Here is a 19,598-nt window from a genome sequence, read left to right as displayed (position 1 = left end):
AGTATATAATAATTTTGCCAAAAAATATAGTCAATGCCCGACCTCTGAATATTAGCAGGTTCGGGCATGGTTTACTTCATGGATGGGAGACTGCCTGGGAATACCAGGTGCTTTAATCTTTTGGAAAATTTCACAAATTATATAATAATCTTTCATTAAAAAAAAAAAAAAAAAAAAAGTCAATGCCCGATCTCTGAATCTTAGCAGGTTTAGGTCTGGTTAGTACTTTGATGAGAGACTGCCTAGGAATACCAGGTGGTTTAAGATTTTGGGTTTTCTTTCCTACTTATATAATGTACTGGAGATTAGATTGGTCGGTCTTTAAATAGCCCTCTCTTTGCAGCAGTCTTTGCTTACGTTCATACCAACCTGGCTATGCCCCATCTCGTCTGATCTCGGAAGCTGAGCAGGTTTGGGCCTGGTTGGTACTTGGATGGTAGACCGCCTCGGAATAACAGGTGCTGTAAGCTTTTTGGAAATTTTTCACTTAGTATATAATAATTTGGCCAAAAAATAGAGTCAATGCCCGATCTCTTAATCTTAGCAGGTTTAGGTATGGTTAGTATTTTGATGAGAGACTGCCTAGGAATACCAGGTGCTTTAAGCTTTCGGGTTTTCTTTCCTACTTATATAATGTACTTGTGATTAGATTGGTCGGTCTTTAAATAGCCCTCTCTTTGCAGCAGTCTTGGCTTACGGTCATACCAACCTGGCTATGCCCCATCTCGTCTGATCTCGGAAGCTAAGCAGGTTTGGGCCTGGTTGGTACTTGGATGGGAGACCGCCTCGGAATACCAGGTGCTGTAAGCTTTTTGGACATTTTTCACTTTGTATATAATAATTTTGCCAAAAAATAGAGTCAATGCCCTGATCTCTGAATCTTAGCAGGTTTAGGTCTGGTTAGTACTTGGATGGGAGACCGCCTCGGAATACCAGGCGCTGTAAGCTTTTTGGACATTTTTCACTTAGTATATAATAATTTTACCAAAAAATATAGTCAATGCCCGACCTCTGAATATTAGCAGGTTCGGGCATGGTTTACTTCATGGATGGGAGACTGCCTGGGAATACCAGGTGCTTTAATCTTTTGGAAAATTTTACGAATTATATAATAATCTTTCATTAAAAAAAAAAAAAAAAAAAAAAAAAAAAAGTCAATGCCCGATCTCTGAATCTTAGCAGGTTTAGGTCTGGTTAGTACTTTGATGAGAGACTGCCTAGGAATACCAGGTGCTTTAAGCTTTTGGGTTTTCTTTCCTACCTATATAATGTACTGGTGATTAGATTGGTCGGTCTTTAAATAGCCCTCTCTTTGCAGCAGTCTTGGCTTACGGTCATACCAACCTGGCTATGCCCCATCTCGTCTGATCTCGGAAGCTAAGCAGGTTTGGGCCTTGTTGGTACTGGGATGGGAGACCGCCTCGGAATACCAGGTGCTGTAAGCTTTTTGGACATTTTTCACTTAGTATATAATCATTTTGCCAAAAAATATAGTCAATGCCCGACCTCTGAATATTAGCAGGTTCGGGCATGGTTTACTTCATGGATGGGAGACTGCCTGGGAATACCAGGTGCTTTAATCTTTTGGAAAATTTCACGAATTATATAATAATCTTTCATTAAAAAAAAAAAAAAAAAAAAAAAAAAAAAGTCAATGCCCGATCTCTGAATCTTAGCAGGTTTAGGTATGGTTAGTACTTTGATGAGAGACTGCCTAGGAATACCAGGTGCTTTAAGCTTTTGGGTTTTCTTTCCTACCTATATAATGTACTGGTGATTAGATTGGTCGGTCTTTAAATAGCCCTCTCTTTGCAGCAGTCTTGGCTTACGGTCATACCAACCTGGCTATGCCCCATCTCGTCTGATCTCGGAAGCTAAGCAGGTTTGGGCCTTGTTGGTACTGGGATGGGAGACCGCCTCGGAATAACAGGTGCTGTAAGCTTTTTGGACATTTTTCACTTAGTATATAATCATTTTGCCAAAAAATAGAGTCAAAGCCCTGATCTCTGAATCTTAGCAGGTTTAGGTCTGGTTAGTACTTGGATTGGAGAACGCCTGGGAATACCAGGTGCTGTAAGCTTTTTGGACATTTTTCACTTAGTATATAATAATTTTGCCAAAAAATATAGTCAATGCCCGACCTCTGAATATTAGCAGGTTCGGGCATGGTTTACTTCATGGATGGGAGACTGCCTGGGAATACCAGGTGCTTTAATCTTTTGGAAAATTTCACAAATTATATAATAATCTTTCATTAAAAAAAAAAAAAAAAAAAAGTCAATGCCCGATCTCTGAATCTTAGCAGGTTTAGGTCTGGTTAGTACTTTGATGAGAGACTGCCTAGGAATACCAGGTGGTTTAAGATTTTGGGTTTTCTTTCCTACTTATATAATGTACTGGTGATTGGATTGGTCGGTCTTTAAATAGCCCTCTCTTTGCAGCAGTCTTTGCTTACGTTCATACCAACCTGGCTATGCCCCATCTCGTCTGATCTCGGAAGCTAAGCAGGTTTGGGCCTGGTTGGTACTTGGATGGTAGACCGCCTCAGAATAACAGGTGCTGTAAGCTTTTTGGAAATTTTTCACTTAGTATATAATAATTTTGCCAAAAAATAGAGTCAATGCCCGATCTCTTAATCTTAGCAGGTTTAGGTCTGGTTAGTACTTTGATGAGAGACTGCCTAGGAATACCAGGTGCTTTAAGCTTTCGGGTTTTCTTTCCTACTTATATAATGTACTTGTGATTAGATTGGTCGGTCTTTAAATAGCCCTCTCTTTGCAGCAGTCTTGGCTTACGGTCATACCAACCTGGCTATGCCCCATCTCGTCTGATCTCGGAAGCTAAGCAGGTTTGGGCCTGGTTGGTACTTGGATGGGAGACCGCCTCGGAATACCAGGTGCTGTAAGCTTTTTGGACATTTTTCACTTAGTATATAATAATTTTGCCAAAAAATAGAGTCAATGCCCTGATCTCTGAATCTTAGCAGGTTTAGGTCTGGTTAGTACTTGGATGGGAGACCGCCTCGGAATACCAGGCGCTGTAAGCTTTTTGGACATTTTTCACTTAGTATATAATAATTTTACCAAAAAATATAGTCAATGCCCGACCTCTGAATATTAGCAGGTTCGGGCATGGTTTACTTCATGGATGGGAGACTGCCTGGGAATACCAGGTGCTTTAATCTTTTGGAAAATTTTACGAATTATATAATAATCTTTCATTAAAAAAAAAAAAAAAAAAGTCAATGCCCGATCTCTGAATCTTAGCAGGTTTAGGTCTGGTTAGTACTTTGATGAGAGACTGCCTAGGAATACCAGGTGCTTTAAGCTTTTGGGTTTTCTTTCCTACCTATATAATGTACTGGTGATTAGATTGGTCTGTCTTTGAATAGCCCTCTCTTTGCAGCAGTCTTGGCTTACGGTCATACCAACCTGGCTATGCCCCATCTCGTCTGATCTCGGAAGCTAAGCAGGTTTGGGCCTTGTTGGTACTGGGATGGGAGACCGCCTCGGAATAACAGGTGCTGTAAGCTTTTTGGACATTTTTCACTTAGTATATAATCATTTTGCCAAAAAATATAGTCAATGCCCGACCTCTGAATATTAGCAGGTTCGGGCATGGTTTACTTCATGGATGGGAGACTGCCTGGGAATACCAGGTGCTTTAATCTTTTGGAAAATTTCACGAATTATATAATAATCTTTCATTAAAAAAAAAAAAAAAAAAAAAAAAAAAGTCAATGCCCGATCTCTGAATCTTAGCAGGTTTAGGTATGGTTAGTACTTTGATGAGAGACTGCCTAGGAATACCAGGTGCTTTAAGCTTTTGGGTTTTCTTTCCTACCTATATAATGTACTGGTGATTAGATTGGTCGGTCTTTAAATAGCCCTCTCTTTGCAGCAGTCTTGGCTTACGGTCATACCAACCTGGCTATGCCCCATCTCGTCTGATCTCGGAAGCTAAGCAGGTTTGGGCCTTGTTGGTACCGGGATGGGAGACCGCCTCGGAATAACAGGTGCTGTAAGCTTTTTGGACATTTTTCACTTAGTATATAATCATTTTGCCAAAAAATAGAGTCAAAGCCCTGATCTCTGAATCTTAGCAGGTTTAGGTCTGGTTAGTACTTGGATTGGAGACCGCCTGGGAATACCAGGTGCTGTAAGCTTTTTGGACATTTTTCACTTAGTATATAATAATTTTGCCAAAAAATATAGTCAATGCCCGACCTCTGAATATTAGCAGGTTCGGGCATGGTTTACTTCATGGATGGGAGACTGCCTGGGAATACCAGGTGCTTTAATCTTTTGGAAAATTTCACAAATTATATAATAATCTTTCATTAAAAAAAAAAAAAAAAAAGTCAATGCCCGATCTCTGAATCTTAGCAGGTTTAGGTCTGGTTAGTACTTTGATGAGAGACTGCCTAGGAATACCAGGTGGTTTAAGATTTTGGGTTTTCTTTCCTACTTATATAATGTACTGGTGATTAGATTGGTCGGTCTTTAAATAGCCCTCTCTTTGCAGCAGTCTTTGCTTACGTTCATACCAACCTGGCTATGCCCCATCTCGTCTGATCTCGGAAGCTAAGCAGGTTTGGGCCTGGTTGGTACTTGGATGGTAGACCGCCTCGGAATAACAGGTGCTGTAAGCTTTTTGGAAATTTTTCACTTAGTATATAATAATTTTGCCAAAAAATAGAGTCAATGCCCGATCTCTTAATCTTAGCAGGTTTAGGTCTGGTTAGTACTTTGATGAGAGACTGCCTAGGAATACCAGGTGCTTTAAGCTTTCGGGTTTTCTTTCCTTCTTATATAATGTACTTGTGATTAGATTGGTCGGTCTTTAAATAGCCCTCTCTTTGCAGCAGTCTTGGCTTACGGTCATACCAACCTGGCTATGCCCCATCTCGTCTGATCTCGGAAGCTAAGCAGGTTTGGGCCTGGTTGGTACTTGGATGGGAGACCGCCTCGGAATACCAGGTGCTGTAAGCTTTTTGGACATTTTTCACTTAGTATATAATAATTTTGCCAAAAAATAGAGTCAATGCCCTGATCTCTGAATCTTAGCAGGTTTAGGTCTGGTTAGTACTTGGATGGGAGACCGCCTCGGAATACCAGGCGCTGTAAGCTTTTTGGACATTTTTCACTTAGTATATAATAATTTTACCAAAAAATATAGTCAATGCCCGACCTCTGAATATTAGCAGGTTCGGGCATGGTTTACTTCATGGATGGGAGACTGCCTGGGAATACCAGGTGCTTTAATCTTTTGGAAAATTTTACGAATTATATAATAATCTTTCATTAAAAAAAAAAAAAAAAAAAGTCAATGCCCGATCTCTGAATCTTAGCAGGTTTAGGTCTGGTTAGTACTTTGATGAGAGACTGCCTAGGAATACCAGGTGCTTTAAGCTTTTGGGTTTTCTTTCCTACCTATATAATGTACTGGTGATTAGATTGGTCGGTCTTTAAATAGCCCTCTCTTTGCAGCAGTCTTGGCTTACGGTCATACCAACCTGGCTATGCCCCATCTCGTCTGATCTCGGAAGCTAAGCAGGTTTGGGCCTTGTTGGTACCGGGATGGGAGACCGCCTCGGAATAACAGGTGCTGTAAGCTTTTTGGACATTTTTCACTTAGTATATAATCATTTTGCCAAAAAATAGAGTCAAAGCCCTGATCTCTGAATCTTAGCAGGTTTAGGTCTGGTTAGTACTTGGATTGGAGACCGCCTGGGAATACCAGGTGCTGTAAGCTTTTTGGACATTTTTCACTTAGTATATAATAATTTTGCCAAAAAATATAGTCAATGCCCGACCTCTGAATATTAGCAGGTTCGGGCATGGTTTACTTCATGGATGGGAGACTGCCTGGGAATACCAGGTGCTTTAATCTTTTGGAAAATTTCACAAATTATATAATAATCTTTCATTAAAAAAAAAAAAAAAAAGTCAATGCCCGATCTCTGAATCTTAGCAGGTTTAGGTCTGGTTAGTACTTTGATGAGAGACTGCCTAGGAATACCAGGTGGTTTAAGATTTTGGGTTTTCTTTCCTACTTATATAATGTACTGGTGATTAGATTGGTCGGTCTTTAAATAGCCCTCTCTTTGCAGCAGTCTTTGCTTACGTTCATACCAACCTGGCTATGCCCCATCTCGTCTGATCTCGGAAGCTAAGCAGGTTTGGGCCTGGTTGGTACTTGGATGGTAGACCGCCTCGGAATAACAGGTGCTGTAAGCTTTTTGGAAATTTTTCACTTAGTATATAATAATTTTGCCAAAAAATAGAGTCAATGCCCGATCTCTTAATCTTAGCAGGTTTAGGTCTGGTTAGTACTTTGATGAGAGACTGCCTAGGAATACCAGGTGCTTTAAGCTTTCGGGTTTTCTTTCCTTCTTATATAATGTACTTGTGATTAGATTGGTCGGTCTTTAAATAGCCCTCTCTTTGCAGCAGTCTTGGCTTACGGTCATACCAACCTGGCTATGCCCCATCTCGTCTGATCTCGGAAGCTAAGCAGGTTTGGGCCTGGTTGGTACTTGGATGGGAGACCGCCTCGGAATACCAGGTGCTGTAAGCTTTTTGGACATTTTTCACTTAGTATATAATAATTTTGCCAAAAAATAGAGTCAATGCCCTGATCTCTGAATCTTAGCAGGTTTAGGTCTGGTTAGTACTTGGATGGGAGACCGCCTCGGAATACCAGGCGCTGTAAGCTTTTTGGACATTTTTCACTTAGTATATAATAATTTTACCAAAAAATATAGTCAATGCCCGACCTCTGAATATTAGCAGGTTCGGGCATGGTTTACTTCATGGATGGGAGACTGCCTGGGAATACCAGGTGCTTTAATCTTTTGGAAAATTTTACGAATTATATAATAATCTTTCATTAAAAAAAAAAAAAAAAAAGTCAATGCCCGATCTCTGAATCTTAGCAGGTTTAGGTCTGGTTAGTACTTTGATGAGAGACTGCCTAGGAATACCAGGTGCTTTAAGCTTTTGGGTTTTCTTTCCTACCTATATAATGTACTGGTGATTAGATTGGTCGGTCTTTAAATAGCCCTCTCTTTGCAGCAGTCTTGGCTTACGGTCATACCAACCTGGCTATGCCCCATCTCGTCTGATCTCGGAAGCTAAGCAGGTTTGGGCCTTGTTGGTACTGGGATGGGAGACCGCCTCGGAATAACAGGTGCTGTAAGCTTTTTGGACATTTTTCACTTAGTATATAATCATTTTGCCAAAAAATATAGTCAATGCCCGACCTCTGAATATTAGCAGGTTCGGGCATGGTTTACTTCATGGATGGGAGACTGCCTGGGAATACCAGGTGCTTTAATCTTTTGGAAAATTTCACGAATTATATAATAATCTTTCATTAAAAAAAAAAAAAAAAAAAAAAAAAAGTCAATGCCCGATCTCTGAATCTTAGCAGGTTTAGGTATGGTTAGTACTTTGATGAGAGACTGCCTAGGAATACCAGGTGCTTTAAGCTTTTGGGTTTTCTTTCCTACCTATATAATGTACTGGTGATTAGATTGGTCGGTCTTTAAATAGCCCTCTCTTTGCAGCAGTCTTGGCTTACGGTCATACCAACCTGGCTATGCCCCATCTCGTCTGATCTCGGAAGCTAAGCAGGTTTGGGCCTTGTTGGTACTGGGATGGGAGACCGCCTCGGAATAACAGGTGCTGTAAGCTTTTTGGACATTTTTCACTTAGTATATAATAATTTTGCCAAAAAATAGAGTCAATGCCCTGATCTCTGAATCTTAGCAGGTTTAGGTCTGGTTAGTACTTGGATTGGAGACCGCCTGGGAATACCAGGTGCTGTAAGCTTTTTGGACATTTTTCACTTAGTATATAATAATTTTGCCAAAAAATATAGTCAATCCCCGACCTCTGAATATTAGCAGGTTCGGGCATGGTTTACTTCATGGATGAGAGACTGCCTGGGAATATCAGGTGCTTTAATCTTTTGGAAAATTTCACAAATTATATAATAATCTTTCATTAAAAAAAAAAAAAAAAAAAGTCAATGCCCGATCTCTGAATCTTAGCAGGTTTAGGTCTGGTTAGTACTTTGATGAGAGACTGCCTAGGAATACCAGGTGGTTTAAGATTTTGGGTTTTCTTTCCTACTTATATAATGTACTGGTGATTAGATTGGTCGGTCTTTAAATAGCCCTCTCTTTGCAGCAGTCTTTGCTTACGTTCATACCAACCTGGCTATGCCCCATCTCGTCTGATCTCGGAAGCTAAGCAGGTTTGGGCCTGGTTGGTACTTGGATGGTAGACCGCCTCGGAATAACAGGTGCTGTAAGCTTTTTGGAAATTTTTCACTTAGTATATAATAATTTTGCCAAAAAATAGAGTCAATGCCCGATCTCTTAATCTTAGCAGGTTTAGGTCTGGTTAGTACTTTGATGAGAGACTGCCTAGGAATACCAGGTGCTTTAAGCTTTCGGGTTTTCTTTCCTACTTATATAATGTACTTGTGATTAGATTGGTCGGTCTTTAAATAGCCCTCTCTTTGCAGCAGTCTTGGCTTACGGTCATACCAACCTGGCTATGCCCCATCTCGTCTGATCTCGGAAGCTAAGCAGGTTTGGGCCTGGTTGGTACTTGGATGGGAGACCGCCTCGGAATACCAGGTGCTGTAAGCTTTTTGGACATTTTTCACTTAGTATATAATAATTTTGCCAAAAAATAGAGTCAATGCCCTGATCTCTGAATCTTAGCAGGTTTAGGTCTGGTTAGTACTTGGATGGGAGACCGCCTCGGAATACCAGGCGCTGTAAGCTTTTTGGACATTTTTCACTTAGTATATAATAATTTTACCAAAAAATATAGTCAATGCCCGACCTCTGAATATTAGCAGGTTCGGGCATGGTTTACTTCATGGATGGGAGACTGCCTGGGAATACCAGGTGCTTTAATCTTTTGGAAACTTTTACGAATTATATAATAATCTTTCATTAAAAAAAAAAAAAAAAAAAATATAGTCAATGCCCGACCTCTGAATATTAGCAGGTTCGGGCATGGTTTACTTCATGGATGGGAGACTGCCTGGGAATACCAGGTGCTTTAATCTTTTGGAAAATTTCACGAATTATATAATAATCTTTCATTAAAAAAAAAAAAAAAAAAAAAAAAAAAGTCAATGCCCGATCTCTGAATCTTAGCAGGTTTAGGTATGGTTAGTACTTTGATGAGAGACTGCCTAGGAATACCAGGTGCTTTAAGCTTTTGGGTTTTCTTTCCTACCTATATAATGTACTGGTGATTAGATTGGTCGGTCTTTAAATAGCCCTCTCTTTGCAGCAGTCTTGGCTTACGGTCATACCAACCTGGCTATGCCCCATCTCGTCTGATCTCGGAAGCTAAGCAGGTTTGGGCCTTGTTGGTACCGGGATGGGAGACCGCCTCGGAATAACAGGTGCTGTAAGCTTTTTGGACATTTTTCACTTAGTATATAATCATTTTGCCAAAAAATAGAGTCAAAGCCCTGATCTCTGAATCTTAGCAGGTTTAGGTCTGGTTAGTACTTGGATTGGAGACCGCCTGGGAATACCAGGTGCTGTAAGCTTTTTGGACATTTTTCACTTAGTATATAATAATTTTGCCAAAAAATATAGTCAATGCCCGACCTCTGAATATTAGCAGGTTCGGGCATGGTTTACTTCATGGATGGGAGACTGCCTGGGAATACCAGGTGCTTTAATCTTTTGGAAAATTTCACAAATTATATAATAATCTTTCATTAAAAAAAAAAAAAAAAAGTCAATGCCCGATCTCTGAATCTTAGCAGGTTTAGGTCTGGTTAGTACTTTGATGAGAGACTGCCTAGGAATACCAGGTGGTTTAAGATTTTGGGTTTTCTTTCCTACTTATATAATGTACTGGTGATTAGATTGGTCGGTCTTTAAATAGCCCTCTCTTTGCAGCAGTCTTTGCTTACGTTCATACCAACCTGGCTATGCCCCATCTCGTCTGATCTCGGAAGCTAAGCAGGTTTGGGCCTGGTTGGTACTTGGATGGTAGACCGCCTCGGAATAACAGGTGCTGTAAGCTTTTTGGAAATTTTTCACTTAGTATATAATAATTTTGCCAAAAAATAGAGTCAATGCCCGATCTCTTAATCTTAGCAGGTTTAGGTCTGGTTAGTACTTTGATGAGAGACTGCCTAGGAATACCAGGTGCTTTAAGCTTTCGGGTTTTCTTTCCTTCTTATATAATGTACTTGTGATTAGATTGGTCGGTCTTTAAATAGCCCTCTCTTTGCAGCAGTCTTGGCTTACGGTCATACCAACCTGGCTATGCCCCATCTCGTCTGATCTCGGAAGCTAAGCAGGTTTGGGCCTGGTTGGTACTTGGATGGGAGACCGCCTCGGAATACCAGGTGCTGTAAGCTTTTTGGACATTTTTCACTTAGTATATAATAATTTTGCCAAAAAATAGAGTCAATGCCCTGATCTCTGAATCTTAGCAGGTTTAGGTCTGGTTAGTACTTGGATGGGAGACCGCCTCGGAATACCAGGCGCTGTAAGCTTTTTGGACATTTTTCACTTAGTATATAATAATTTTACCAAAAAATATAGTCAATGCCCGACCTCTGAATATTAGCAGGTTCGGGCATGGTTTACTTCATGGATGGGAGACTGCCTGGGAATACCAGGTGCTTTAATCTTTTGGAAAATTTTACGAATTATATAATAATCTTTCATTAAAAAAAAAAAAAAAAAAAGTCAATGCCCGATCTCTGAATCTTAGCAGGTTTAGGTCTGGTTAGTACTTTGATGAGAGACTGCCTAGGAATACCAGGTGCTTTAAGCTTTTGGGTTTTCTTTCCTACCTATATAATGTACTGGTGATTAGATTGGTCGGTCTTTAAATAGCCCTCTCTTTGCAGCAGTCTTGGCTTACGGTCATACCAACCTGGCTATGCCCCATCTCGTCTGATCTCGGAAGCTAAGCAGGTTTGGGCCTTGTTGGTACCGGGATGGGAGACCGCCTCGGAATAACAGGTGCTGTAAGCTTTTTGGACATTTTTCACTTAGTATATAATCATTTTGCCAAAAAATAGAGTCAAAGCCCTGATCTCTGAATCTTAGCAGGTTTAGGTCTGGTTAGTACTTGGATTGGAGACCGCCTGGGAATACCAGGTGCTGTAAGCTTTTTGGACATTTTTCACTTAGTATATAATAATTTTGCCAAAAAATATAGTCAATGCCCGACCTCTGAATATTAGCAGGTTCGGGCATGGTTTACTTCATGGATGGGAGACTGCCTGGGAATACCAGGTGCTTTAATCTTTTGGAAAATTTCACAAATTATATAATAATCTTTCATTAAAAAAAAAAAAAAAAAGTCAATGCCCGATCTCTGAATCTTAGCAGGTTTAGGTCTGGTTAGTACTTTGATGAGAGACTGCCTAGGAATACCAGGTGGTTTAAGATTTTGGGTTTTCTTTCCTACTTATATAATGTACTGGTGATTAGATTGGTCGGTCTTTAAATAGCCCTCTCTTTGCAGCAGTCTTTGCTTACGTTCATACCAACCTGGCTATGCCCCATCTCGTCTGATCTCGGAAGCTAAGCAGGTTTGGGCCTGGTTGGTACTTGGATGGTAGACCGCCTCGGAATAACAGGTGCTGTAAGCTTTTTGGAAATTTTTCACTTAGTATATAATAATTTTGCCAAAAAATAGAGTCAATGCCCGATCTCTTAATCTTAGCAGGTTTAGGTCTGGTTAGTACTTTGATGAGAGACTGCCTAGGAATACCAGGTGCTTTAAGCTTTCGGGTTTTCTTTCCTTCTTATATAATGTACTTGTGATTAGATTGGTCGGTCTTTAAATAGCCCTCTCTTTGCAGCAGTCTTGGCTTACGGTCATACCAACCTGGCTATGCCCCATCTCGTCTGATCTCGGAAGCTAAGCAGGTTTGGGCCTGGTTGGTACTTGGATGGGAGACCGCCTCGGAATACCAGGTGCTGTAAGCTTTTTGGACATTTTTCACTTAGTATATAATAATTTTGCCAAAAAATAGAGTCAATGCCCTGATCTCTGAATCTTAGCAGGTTTAGGTCTGGTTAGTACTTGGATGGGAGACCGCCTCGGAATACCAGGCGCTGTAAGCTTTTTGGACATTTTTCACTTAGTATATAATAATTTTACCAAAAAATATAGTCAATGCCCGACCTCTGAATATTAGCAGGTTCGGGCATGGTTTACTTCATGGATGGGAGACTGCCTGGGAATACCAGGTGCTTTAATCTTTTGGAAAATTTTACGAATTATATAATAATCTTTCATTAAAAAAAAAAAAAAAAAAGTCAATGCCCGATCTCTGAATCTTAGCAGGTTTAGGTCTGGTTAGTACTTTGATGAGAGACTGCCTAGGAATACCAGGTGCTTTAAGCTTTTGGGTTTTCTTTCCTACCTATATAATGTACTGGTGATTAGATTGGTCGGTCTTTAAATAGCCCTCTCTTTGCAGCAGTCTTGGCTTACGGTCATACCAACCTGGCTATGCCCCATCTCGTCTGATCTCGGAAGCTAAGCAGGTTTGGGCCTTGTTGGTACTGGGATGGGAGACCGCCTCGGAATAACAGGTGCTGTAAGCTTTTTGGACATTTTTCACTTAGTATATAATCATTTTGCCAAAAAATATAGTCAATGCCCGACCTCTGAATATTAGCAGGTTCGGGCATGGTTTACTTCATGGATGGGAGACTGCCTGGGAATACCAGGTGCTTTAATCTTTTGGAAAATTTCACGAATTATATAATAATCTTTCATTAAAAAAAAAAAAAAAAAAAAAAAAAAGTCAATGCCCGATCTCTGAATCTTAGCAGGTTTAGGTATGGTTAGTACTTTGATGAGAGACTGCCTAGGAATACCAGGTGCTTTAAGCTTTTGGGTTTTCTTTCCTACCTATATAATGTACTGGTGATTAGATTGGTCGGTCTTTAAATAGCCCTCTCTTTGCAGCAGTCTTGGCTTACGGTCATACCAACCTGGCTATGCCCCATCTCGTCTGATCTCGGAAGCTAAGCAGGTTTGGGCCTTGTTGGTACTGGGATGGGAGACCGCCTCGGAATAACAGGTGCTGTAAGCTTTTTGGACATTTTTCACTTAGTATATAATAATTTTGCCAAAAAATAGAGTCAATGCCCTGATCTCTGAATCTTAGCAGGTTTAGGTCTGGTTAGTACTTGGATTGGAGACCGCCTGGGAATACCAGGTGCTGTAAGCTTTTTGGACATTTTTCACTTAGTATATAATAATTTTGCCAAAAAATATAGTCAATCCCCGACCTCTGAATATTAGCAGGTTCGGGCATGGTTTACTTCATGGATGAGAGACTGCCTGGGAATATCAGGTGCTTTAATCTTTTGGAAAATTTCACAAATTATATAATAATCTTTCATTAAAAAAAAAAAAAAAAAAAGTCAATGCCCGATCTCTGAATCTTAGCAGGTTTAGGTCTGGTTAGTACTTTGATGAGAGACTGCCTAGGAATACCAGGTGGTTTAAGATTTTGGGTTTTCTTTCCTACTTATATAATGTACTGGTGATTAGATTGGTCGGTCTTTAAATAGCCCTCTCTTTGCAGCAGTCTTTGCTTACGTTCATACCAACCTGGCTATGCCCCATCTCGTCTGATCTCGGAAGCTAAGCAGGTTTGGGCCTGGTTGGTACTTGGATGGTAGACCGCCTCGGAATAACAGGTGCTGTAAGCTTTTTGGAAATTTTTCACTTAGTATATAATAATTTTGCCAAAAAATAGAGTCAATGCCCGATCTCTTAATCTTAGCAGGTTTAGGTCTGGTTAGTACTTTGATGAGAGACTGCCTAGGAATACCAGGTGCTTTAAGCTTTCGGGTTTTCTTTCCTACTTATATAATGTACTTGTGATTAGATTGGTCGGTCTTTAAATAGCCCTCTCTTTGCAGCAGTCTTGGCTTACGGTCATACCAACCTGGCTATGCCCCATCTCGTCTGATCTCGGAAGCTAAGCAGGTTTGGGCCTGGTTGGTACTTGGATGGGAGACCGCCTCGGAATACCAGGTGCTGTAAGCTTTTTGGACATTTTTCACTTAGTATATAATAATTTTGCCAAAAAATAGAGTCAATGCCCTGATCTCTGAATCTTAGCAGGTTTAGGTCTGGTTAGTACTTGGATGGGAGACCGCCTCGGAATACCAGGCGCTGTAAGCTTTTTGGACATTTTTCACTTAGTATATAATAATTTTACCAAAAAATATAGTCAATGCCCGACCTCTGAATATTAGCAGGTTCGGGCATGGTTTACTTCATGGATGGGAGACTGCCTGGGAATACCAGGTGCTTTAATCTTTTGGAAACTTTTACGAATTATATAATAATCTTTCATTAAAAAAAAAAAAAAAAAAAAAAAGTCAATGCCCGATCTCTGAATCTTAGCAGGTTTAGGTCTGGTTAGTACTTTGATGAGAGACTGCCTAGGAATACCAGGTGCTTTAAGCTTTTGGGTTTTCTTTCCTACTTATATAATGTACTGGCGATTAGATTGGCTGGTCTTTAAATAGCCCTCTCTTTGCAGCAGTCTTCGCTTACGGCCATACCAACCTGGCTATGCCCCAACTCGTCTGATCTCGGAAGCTAAGCAGGTTTGGGCCTGGTTAGTACTTGGATGGGAGACCGCCTGGGAATACCAGGTGCTGTAAGCTTTTTGGACATTTTTCACTTAGTATATAATTATTTTGTCAAATAATACAGTCAATGCCCGATCTCTGAATCTTAGCAGGTTTGGGCCTGGTTAGTACATGGATGGGAGACTGCCTGGGAATACCAGGTGCTTTAATCTTTTGGAAAATTTCACGAATTATATAATAATCTTTCATTAAAAAAAAAAAAAAAAAGTCAATGCCCGATCTCTGAATCTTAGCATGTTTAGGTCTGGTTAGTACTTTGATGAGAGACTGCCTAGGAATACCAGGTGCTTTAAGCTTTTGGGTTTTCTTTCCTACTTATATAATGTACTGGCGATTAGATTGGCTGGTCTTTAAATAGTCCTCTCTTTGCAGCAGTCTTCGCTTACGGCCATACCAACCTGGCTATGCCCGATCTCGTCTGATCTCGGAAGCTAAGCAGGTTTTGGCCTGGTTAGTACTTGGATGGGAGACCGCCTGGGAATACCAGGTGCTGTAAGCTTTTTGGACATTTTTCACTTAGTATATAATAATTTTGCCAAAAAATATAGTCAATGCCCGAACTCTGAATATTAGCAGGTTCGGGCATGGTTTACTTCATGGATGGGAGACTGCCTGGGAATACCAGGTGCTTTAATCTTTTGGAAAATTTCACGAATTATATAATAATCTTTCATTAAAAAAAACAAACACAAAAAAAAAAGTCAATGCCCGATCTCTGAATCTTAGCAGGTTTAGGTCTGGTTAGTACTTTGATGAGAGACTGCCTAGGAATACCAGGTGTTTTAAGGTTTTGGGTTTTCTTTCCTACTTATATAATGTACTGGTGATTAGATTGGTCGGTCTTTAAATAGCCCTCTCTTTGCAGCAGTCTTGGCTTACGGTCATACCAACCTGGCTATGCCCCATCTCGTCTGATCTCGGAAGCTAAGCACGTTTGGGCCTGGTTGGTACTTGGATGGGAGACCGCCTCGGAATACCAGGTGCTGTAAGCTTTTTGGATATTTCACTTAGTATATAATAATTTTGCCAAAAAATAGAGTCAATGCCCTGATCTCTGAATCTTAGCAGGTTTAGGTCTGGTTAGTACTTGGATTGGAGACCGCCTGGGAATACCAGGTGCTGTAAGCTTTTTGGACATTTTTCACTTAGTATAGAATAATTTTGCCAAAAAATATAGTCAATGCCCGACCTCTGAATATTAGCAGGTTCGGGCATGGTTTACTTCATGGATGGGAGACTGCCTGGGAATACCAGGTGCTTTAATCTTTTGGAAAATTTCACGAATTATATAATAATCTTTCATTAAAAAAAACAAACACAAAAAAAAAGTCAATACCCGATCTCTGAATCTTAGCAGGTTTACGTCTGGTTAGTACTTTAATGAGAGACTGCCTAGGAATACCAGGTGCTTTAAGCTTTTGGGTTTTCTTTCCTACTTATATAGTGTACTGGTGATTAGATTGGTCGGTCTTTAAATAGCCCTCTCTTTGCAGCAGTCTTGGCTTACGGCCATACCAACCTGGCTATGCCCCATCTCGTCTGATCTCGGAAGCTAAGCAGGTTTGGGCCTGGTTAGTACTTGGATGGGAGACCGCATGGGAATACCAGGTGCTGTAAACTTTTTGGACATTTTTCACTTAGTATATAATAATTTTGTCAAATAATAGAGTCAATGCCCGATCTCTGAATCTTAGCAGGTTTGGGCCTGGTTAGTACATGGATGGGAGACTGCCTGGGAATACCAGGTGCTTTAATCTTTTGGGTTTTCTTTCCTACCTATATAATGTACTGGTGATTAGATTGGTCGGTCTTTAAATAGCCCTCTCTTTGCAGCAGTCTTGGCTTACGGTCATACCAACCTGGCTATGCCCCATCTCGTCTGATCTTGGAAGCTAAGCAGGTTTGGGCCTGGTTGGTACTTGGATGGGAGACCGCCTCGGAATACCAGGTGCTGTAAGCTTTTTGGACATTTTTCACTTAGTATATAATAATTTTGCCAAAAAATAGAGTCAAAGCCCTGATCTCTGAATCTTAGCAGGTTTAGGTCTGGTTAGTACTTGGATTGGAGACCTCCTGGGAATACAAGGTGCTGTAAGCTTTTTGGACATTTTTCACTTAGTATATAATAATTTAGCCAAAAAATATAGTCAATGCCCGACCTCTGAATATTAGCAGGTTCGGGCATGGTTTACTTCATGGATGGGAGACTGCCTGGGAATACCAGGTGCTTTAATCTTTTGGAAAATTTCACTAATTATATAATAATCTTTCATTAAAAAAAAAAAAAAAAAAAGAGTCAATGCCCGATCTCTGAATCTTAGCAGGTTTAGGTCTGGTTAGTACTTTGATGAGAGACTGCCTAGGAATACCAGGTGCTTTAAGCTTTTGGGTTTTCTTTCCTACCTATATAATGTACTGGTGATTAGATTGGTCGGTCTTTAAATAGCCCTCTCTTTGCAGCAGTCTTGGCTTACGGTCATACCAACCTGGCTATGCCCCATCTCGTCTGATCTCGGAAGCTAAGCAGGTTTGGGCCTTGTTGGTACTTGGATGGGAGACCGCCTCGGAATAACAGGTGCTGTAAGCTTTTTGGACATTTTTCACTTAGTATATAATCATTTTGCCAAAAAATATAGTCAATGCCCGACCTCTGAATATTAGCAGTTTCGGGCATGGTTTACTTCATGGATGGGAGACTGCCTGGGAATACCAGGTGCTTTAATCTTTTGGAAAATTTCACGAATTATATAATAATCTTTCATAAAAAAAAAAAAAAAATAAAAAAAAAAAAGTCAACGCCCGATCTCTGAATCTTAGCAGGTTTAGGTCTGGTTAGTACTTTGATGAGAGACTGCCTAGGAATACCAGGTGCTTTAAGCTTTTGGGTTTTCTTTCCTACTTATATAATGTACTGGTGATTAGATTGGTCGGTCTTTAAATAGCCCTCTCTTTGCAGCAGTCTTGGCTTACGGTCATACCAACCTGGCTATGCCCCATCTCGTCTGATCTTGGAAGCTAAGCAGGTTTGGGCCTGGTTGGTACTTGGATGGGAGACCGCCTCGGAATACCAGGTGCTGTAAGCTTTTTGGACATTTTTCACTTAGTATATAATAATTTTGCCAAAAAATAGAGTCAAAGCCCTGATCTCTGAATCTTAGCAGGTTTAGGTCTGGTTAGTACTTTGATGAGAGACTGCCTAGGAATACCAGGTGCTTTAAGCTTTTGGGTTTTCTTTCCTACCTATATAATGTACTGGTGATTAGATTGGTCGGTCTTTAAATAGCCCTCTCTTTGCAGCAGTCTTGGCTTACGGTCATACCAACCTGGCTATGCCCCATCTCGTCTGATCTCGGAAGCTAAGCAGGTTTGGGCCTTGTTGGTACTTGGATGGGAGACCGCCTCGGAATAACAGGTGCTGTAAGCTTTTTGGACATTTTTCACTTAGTATATAATCATTTTGCCAAAAAATATAGTCAATGCCCGACCTCTGAATATTAGCAGTTTCGGGCATGGTTTACTTCATGGATGGGAGACTGCCTGGGAATACCAGGTGCTTTAATCTTTTGGAAAATTTCACGAATTATATAATAATCTTTCATTAAAAAAAACAAACACAAAAAAAAAGTCAATGCCCGATCTCTGAATCTTAGCAGGTTTAGGTCTGGTTAGTACTTTGATGAGAGACTGCCTAGGAATACCAGGTGCTTTAAGCTTTTGGGTTTTCTTTCCTACTTATATAATGTACTGGTGATTAGATTGGTCGGTCTTTAAATAGCCCTCTCTTTGCAGCAGTCTTGGCTTACGGTCATACCAACCTGGCTATGCCCCATCTCGTCTGATCTCGGAAGCTAAGCAGGTTTGGGCCTGGTTGGTACTTGGATGGGAGACCGCCTCGGAATACCAGGTGCTGTAAGCTTTTTGGATATTTCACTTAGTATATAATAATTTTGCCAAAAAATAGAGTCAATGCCCTGATCTCTGAATCTTAGCAGGTTTAGGTCTGGTTAGTACTTGGATTGGAGACCGCCTGGGAATACCAGGTGCTGTAAGCTTTTTGGACATTTTTCACTTAGTATAGAATAATTTTGCCAAAAAATATAGTCAATGCCCGACCTCTGAATATTAGCAGGTTCGGGCATGGTTTACTTCATGGATGGGAGACTGCCTGGGAATACCAGGTGCTTTAATCTTTTGGAAAATTTCACGAATTATATAATAATCTTTCATTAAAAAAAACAAACACAAAAAAAAAAGTCAATGCCCGATCTCTGAATCTTAGCAGGTTTAGGTCTGGTTAGTACTTTAATGAGAGACTGCCTAGGAATACCAGGTGCTTTAAGCTTTTGGGTTTTCTTTCCTACTTATATAGTGTACTGGTGGTTAGATTGGTCGGTCTTTAAATAGCCCTCTCTTTGCAGCAGTCTTGGCTTACGGCCATACCAACCTGGCTATGCCCCATCTCGTCTGATCTCGGAAGCTAAGCAGGTTTGGGCCTGGTTAGTACTTGGATGGGAGACCGCATGGGAATACCAGGTGCTGTAAACTTTTTGGACATTTTTCACTTAGTATATAATAATTTTGTCAAATAATAGAGTCAATGCCCGATCTCTGAATCTTAGCAGGTTTGGGCCTGGTTAGTACATGGATGGGAGACTGCCTGGGAATACCAGGTGCTTTAATCTTTTGGGTTTTCTTTCCTACCTATATAATGTACTGGTGATTAGATTGGTCGGTCTTTAAATAGCCCTCTCTTTGCAGCAGTCTTGGCTTACGGTCATACCAACCTGGCTATGCCCCATCTCGTCTGATCTTGGAAGCTAAGCAGGTTTGGGCCTGGTTGGTACTTGGATGGGAGACCGCATGGGAATACCAGGTGCTGTAAACTTTTTGGACATTTTTCACT

At 40.5% G+C, this 19,598-nt stretch overlaps 16 non-coding genes and 22 pseudogenes across 16 annotated transcripts; all 38 read left to right on the top strand.

The window, feature by feature from the left end:
• Positions 1-351: 351 nt before the first annotated feature.
• LOC128007307 (uncharacterized) lies at positions 352-470 on the top strand (annotated as a pseudogene).
• Positions 471-691: 221 nt separating this feature from the next.
• On the top strand, positions 692-810 carry LOC128006002 (5S ribosomal RNA). The gene has a single exon (XR_008178637.1). It is a non-coding gene; the product is annotated as a 5S ribosomal RNA (ribosomal RNA).
• Positions 811-1,326: 516 nt separating this feature from the next.
• Positions 1,327-1,445, top strand: LOC128006724 (uncharacterized; annotated as a pseudogene).
• A 378-nt stretch (positions 1,446-1,823) lies between these two features.
• On the top strand, positions 1,824-1,942 carry LOC128006942 (uncharacterized; annotated as a pseudogene).
• A 507-nt stretch (positions 1,943-2,449) lies between these two features.
• Positions 2,450-2,568, top strand: LOC128007195 (uncharacterized; annotated as a pseudogene).
• A 221-nt stretch (positions 2,569-2,789) lies between these two features.
• On the top strand, positions 2,790-2,908 carry LOC128006001 (5S ribosomal RNA). Its single transcript, XR_008178636.1, has one exon. It is a non-coding gene; the product is annotated as a 5S ribosomal RNA (ribosomal RNA).
• A 505-nt stretch (positions 2,909-3,413) lies between these two features.
• LOC128006941 (uncharacterized) lies at positions 3,414-3,532 on the top strand (annotated as a pseudogene).
• Positions 3,533-3,908: 376 nt separating this feature from the next.
• On the top strand, positions 3,909-4,027 carry LOC128007050 (uncharacterized; annotated as a pseudogene).
• Positions 4,028-4,532: 505 nt separating this feature from the next.
• On the top strand, positions 4,533-4,651 carry LOC128007116 (uncharacterized; annotated as a pseudogene).
• Positions 4,652-4,872: 221 nt separating this feature from the next.
• LOC128006000 (5S ribosomal RNA) lies at positions 4,873-4,991 on the top strand. Its single transcript, XR_008178635.1, has one exon. It is a non-coding gene; the product is annotated as a 5S ribosomal RNA (ribosomal RNA).
• A 506-nt stretch (positions 4,992-5,497) lies between these two features.
• On the top strand, positions 5,498-5,616 carry LOC128007049 (uncharacterized; annotated as a pseudogene).
• Positions 5,617-6,120: 504 nt separating this feature from the next.
• On the top strand, positions 6,121-6,239 carry LOC128007115 (uncharacterized; annotated as a pseudogene).
• A 221-nt stretch (positions 6,240-6,460) lies between these two features.
• LOC128005998 (5S ribosomal RNA) lies at positions 6,461-6,579 on the top strand. The gene has a single exon (XR_008178633.1). It is a non-coding gene; the product is annotated as a 5S ribosomal RNA (ribosomal RNA).
• Positions 6,580-7,084: 505 nt separating this feature from the next.
• LOC128006940 (uncharacterized) lies at positions 7,085-7,203 on the top strand (annotated as a pseudogene).
• A 375-nt stretch (positions 7,204-7,578) lies between these two features.
• LOC128006939 (uncharacterized) lies at positions 7,579-7,697 on the top strand (annotated as a pseudogene).
• A 506-nt stretch (positions 7,698-8,203) lies between these two features.
• On the top strand, positions 8,204-8,322 carry LOC128007114 (uncharacterized; annotated as a pseudogene).
• Positions 8,323-8,543: 221 nt separating this feature from the next.
• LOC128005997 (5S ribosomal RNA) lies at positions 8,544-8,662 on the top strand. The gene has a single exon (XR_008178632.1). It is a non-coding gene; the product is annotated as a 5S ribosomal RNA (ribosomal RNA).
• Positions 8,663-9,328: 666 nt separating this feature from the next.
• LOC128007048 (uncharacterized) lies at positions 9,329-9,447 on the top strand (annotated as a pseudogene).
• Positions 9,448-9,951: 504 nt separating this feature from the next.
• LOC128007112 (uncharacterized) lies at positions 9,952-10,070 on the top strand (annotated as a pseudogene).
• A 221-nt stretch (positions 10,071-10,291) lies between these two features.
• On the top strand, positions 10,292-10,410 carry LOC128005996 (5S ribosomal RNA). Its single transcript, XR_008178631.1, has one exon. It is a non-coding gene; the product is annotated as a 5S ribosomal RNA (ribosomal RNA).
• Positions 10,411-10,916: 506 nt separating this feature from the next.
• LOC128007047 (uncharacterized) lies at positions 10,917-11,035 on the top strand (annotated as a pseudogene).
• Positions 11,036-11,539: 504 nt separating this feature from the next.
• LOC128007111 (uncharacterized) lies at positions 11,540-11,658 on the top strand (annotated as a pseudogene).
• A 221-nt stretch (positions 11,659-11,879) lies between these two features.
• On the top strand, positions 11,880-11,998 carry LOC128005995 (5S ribosomal RNA). The gene has a single exon (XR_008178630.1). It is a non-coding gene; the product is annotated as a 5S ribosomal RNA (ribosomal RNA).
• A 505-nt stretch (positions 11,999-12,503) lies between these two features.
• LOC128006938 (uncharacterized) lies at positions 12,504-12,622 on the top strand (annotated as a pseudogene).
• Positions 12,623-12,997: 375 nt separating this feature from the next.
• LOC128006936 (uncharacterized) lies at positions 12,998-13,116 on the top strand (annotated as a pseudogene).
• A 506-nt stretch (positions 13,117-13,622) lies between these two features.
• Positions 13,623-13,741, top strand: LOC128007110 (uncharacterized; annotated as a pseudogene).
• Positions 13,742-13,962: 221 nt separating this feature from the next.
• On the top strand, positions 13,963-14,081 carry LOC128005994 (5S ribosomal RNA). The gene has a single exon (XR_008178629.1). It is a non-coding gene; the product is annotated as a 5S ribosomal RNA (ribosomal RNA).
• A 510-nt stretch (positions 14,082-14,591) lies between these two features.
• Positions 14,592-14,710, top strand: LOC128004587 (5S ribosomal RNA). The gene has a single exon (XR_008177274.1). It is a non-coding gene; the product is annotated as a 5S ribosomal RNA (ribosomal RNA).
• Positions 14,711-15,075: 365 nt separating this feature from the next.
• On the top strand, positions 15,076-15,194 carry LOC128000255 (5S ribosomal RNA). The gene has a single exon (XR_008173043.1). It is a non-coding gene; the product is annotated as a 5S ribosomal RNA (ribosomal RNA).
• Positions 15,195-15,568: 374 nt separating this feature from the next.
• LOC128006618 (uncharacterized) lies at positions 15,569-15,687 on the top strand (annotated as a pseudogene).
• Positions 15,688-16,196: 509 nt separating this feature from the next.
• LOC128004884 (5S ribosomal RNA) lies at positions 16,197-16,315 on the top strand. The gene has a single exon (XR_008177558.1). It is a non-coding gene; the product is annotated as a 5S ribosomal RNA (ribosomal RNA).
• A 221-nt stretch (positions 16,316-16,536) lies between these two features.
• On the top strand, positions 16,537-16,655 carry LOC128005901 (5S ribosomal RNA). Its single transcript, XR_008178541.1, has one exon. It is a non-coding gene; the product is annotated as a 5S ribosomal RNA (ribosomal RNA).
• A 508-nt stretch (positions 16,656-17,163) lies between these two features.
• LOC128006999 (uncharacterized) lies at positions 17,164-17,282 on the top strand (annotated as a pseudogene).
• Positions 17,283-17,659: 377 nt separating this feature from the next.
• On the top strand, positions 17,660-17,778 carry LOC128005900 (5S ribosomal RNA). Its single transcript, XR_008178540.1, has one exon. It is a non-coding gene; the product is annotated as a 5S ribosomal RNA (ribosomal RNA).
• Positions 17,779-18,000: 222 nt separating this feature from the next.
• LOC128006998 (uncharacterized) lies at positions 18,001-18,119 on the top strand (annotated as a pseudogene).
• A 373-nt stretch (positions 18,120-18,492) lies between these two features.
• LOC128005992 (5S ribosomal RNA) lies at positions 18,493-18,611 on the top strand. Its single transcript, XR_008178627.1, has one exon. It is a non-coding gene; the product is annotated as a 5S ribosomal RNA (ribosomal RNA).
• Positions 18,612-19,121: 510 nt separating this feature from the next.
• Positions 19,122-19,240, top strand: LOC128004883 (5S ribosomal RNA). Its single transcript, XR_008177557.1, has one exon. It is a non-coding gene; the product is annotated as a 5S ribosomal RNA (ribosomal RNA).
• Positions 19,241-19,461: 221 nt separating this feature from the next.
• On the top strand, positions 19,462-19,580 carry LOC128006250 (5S ribosomal RNA). The gene has a single exon (XR_008178879.1). It is a non-coding gene; the product is annotated as a 5S ribosomal RNA (ribosomal RNA).
• Positions 19,581-19,598: the final 18 nt, after the last annotated feature.

The sequence above is a fragment of the Carassius gibelio genome, chromosome B22 (assembly GCF_023724105.1).
Source record: "Carassius gibelio isolate Cgi1373 ecotype wild population from Czech Republic chromosome B22, carGib1.2-hapl.c, whole genome shotgun sequence".
Taxonomy (NCBI): Eukaryota; Metazoa; Chordata; class Actinopteri; order Cypriniformes; family Cyprinidae; genus Carassius; species Carassius gibelio.
The sequence above is the reverse complement of the archived record's forward strand: the minus strand, read 5'-3'. Positions and strand labels throughout refer to the sequence as shown.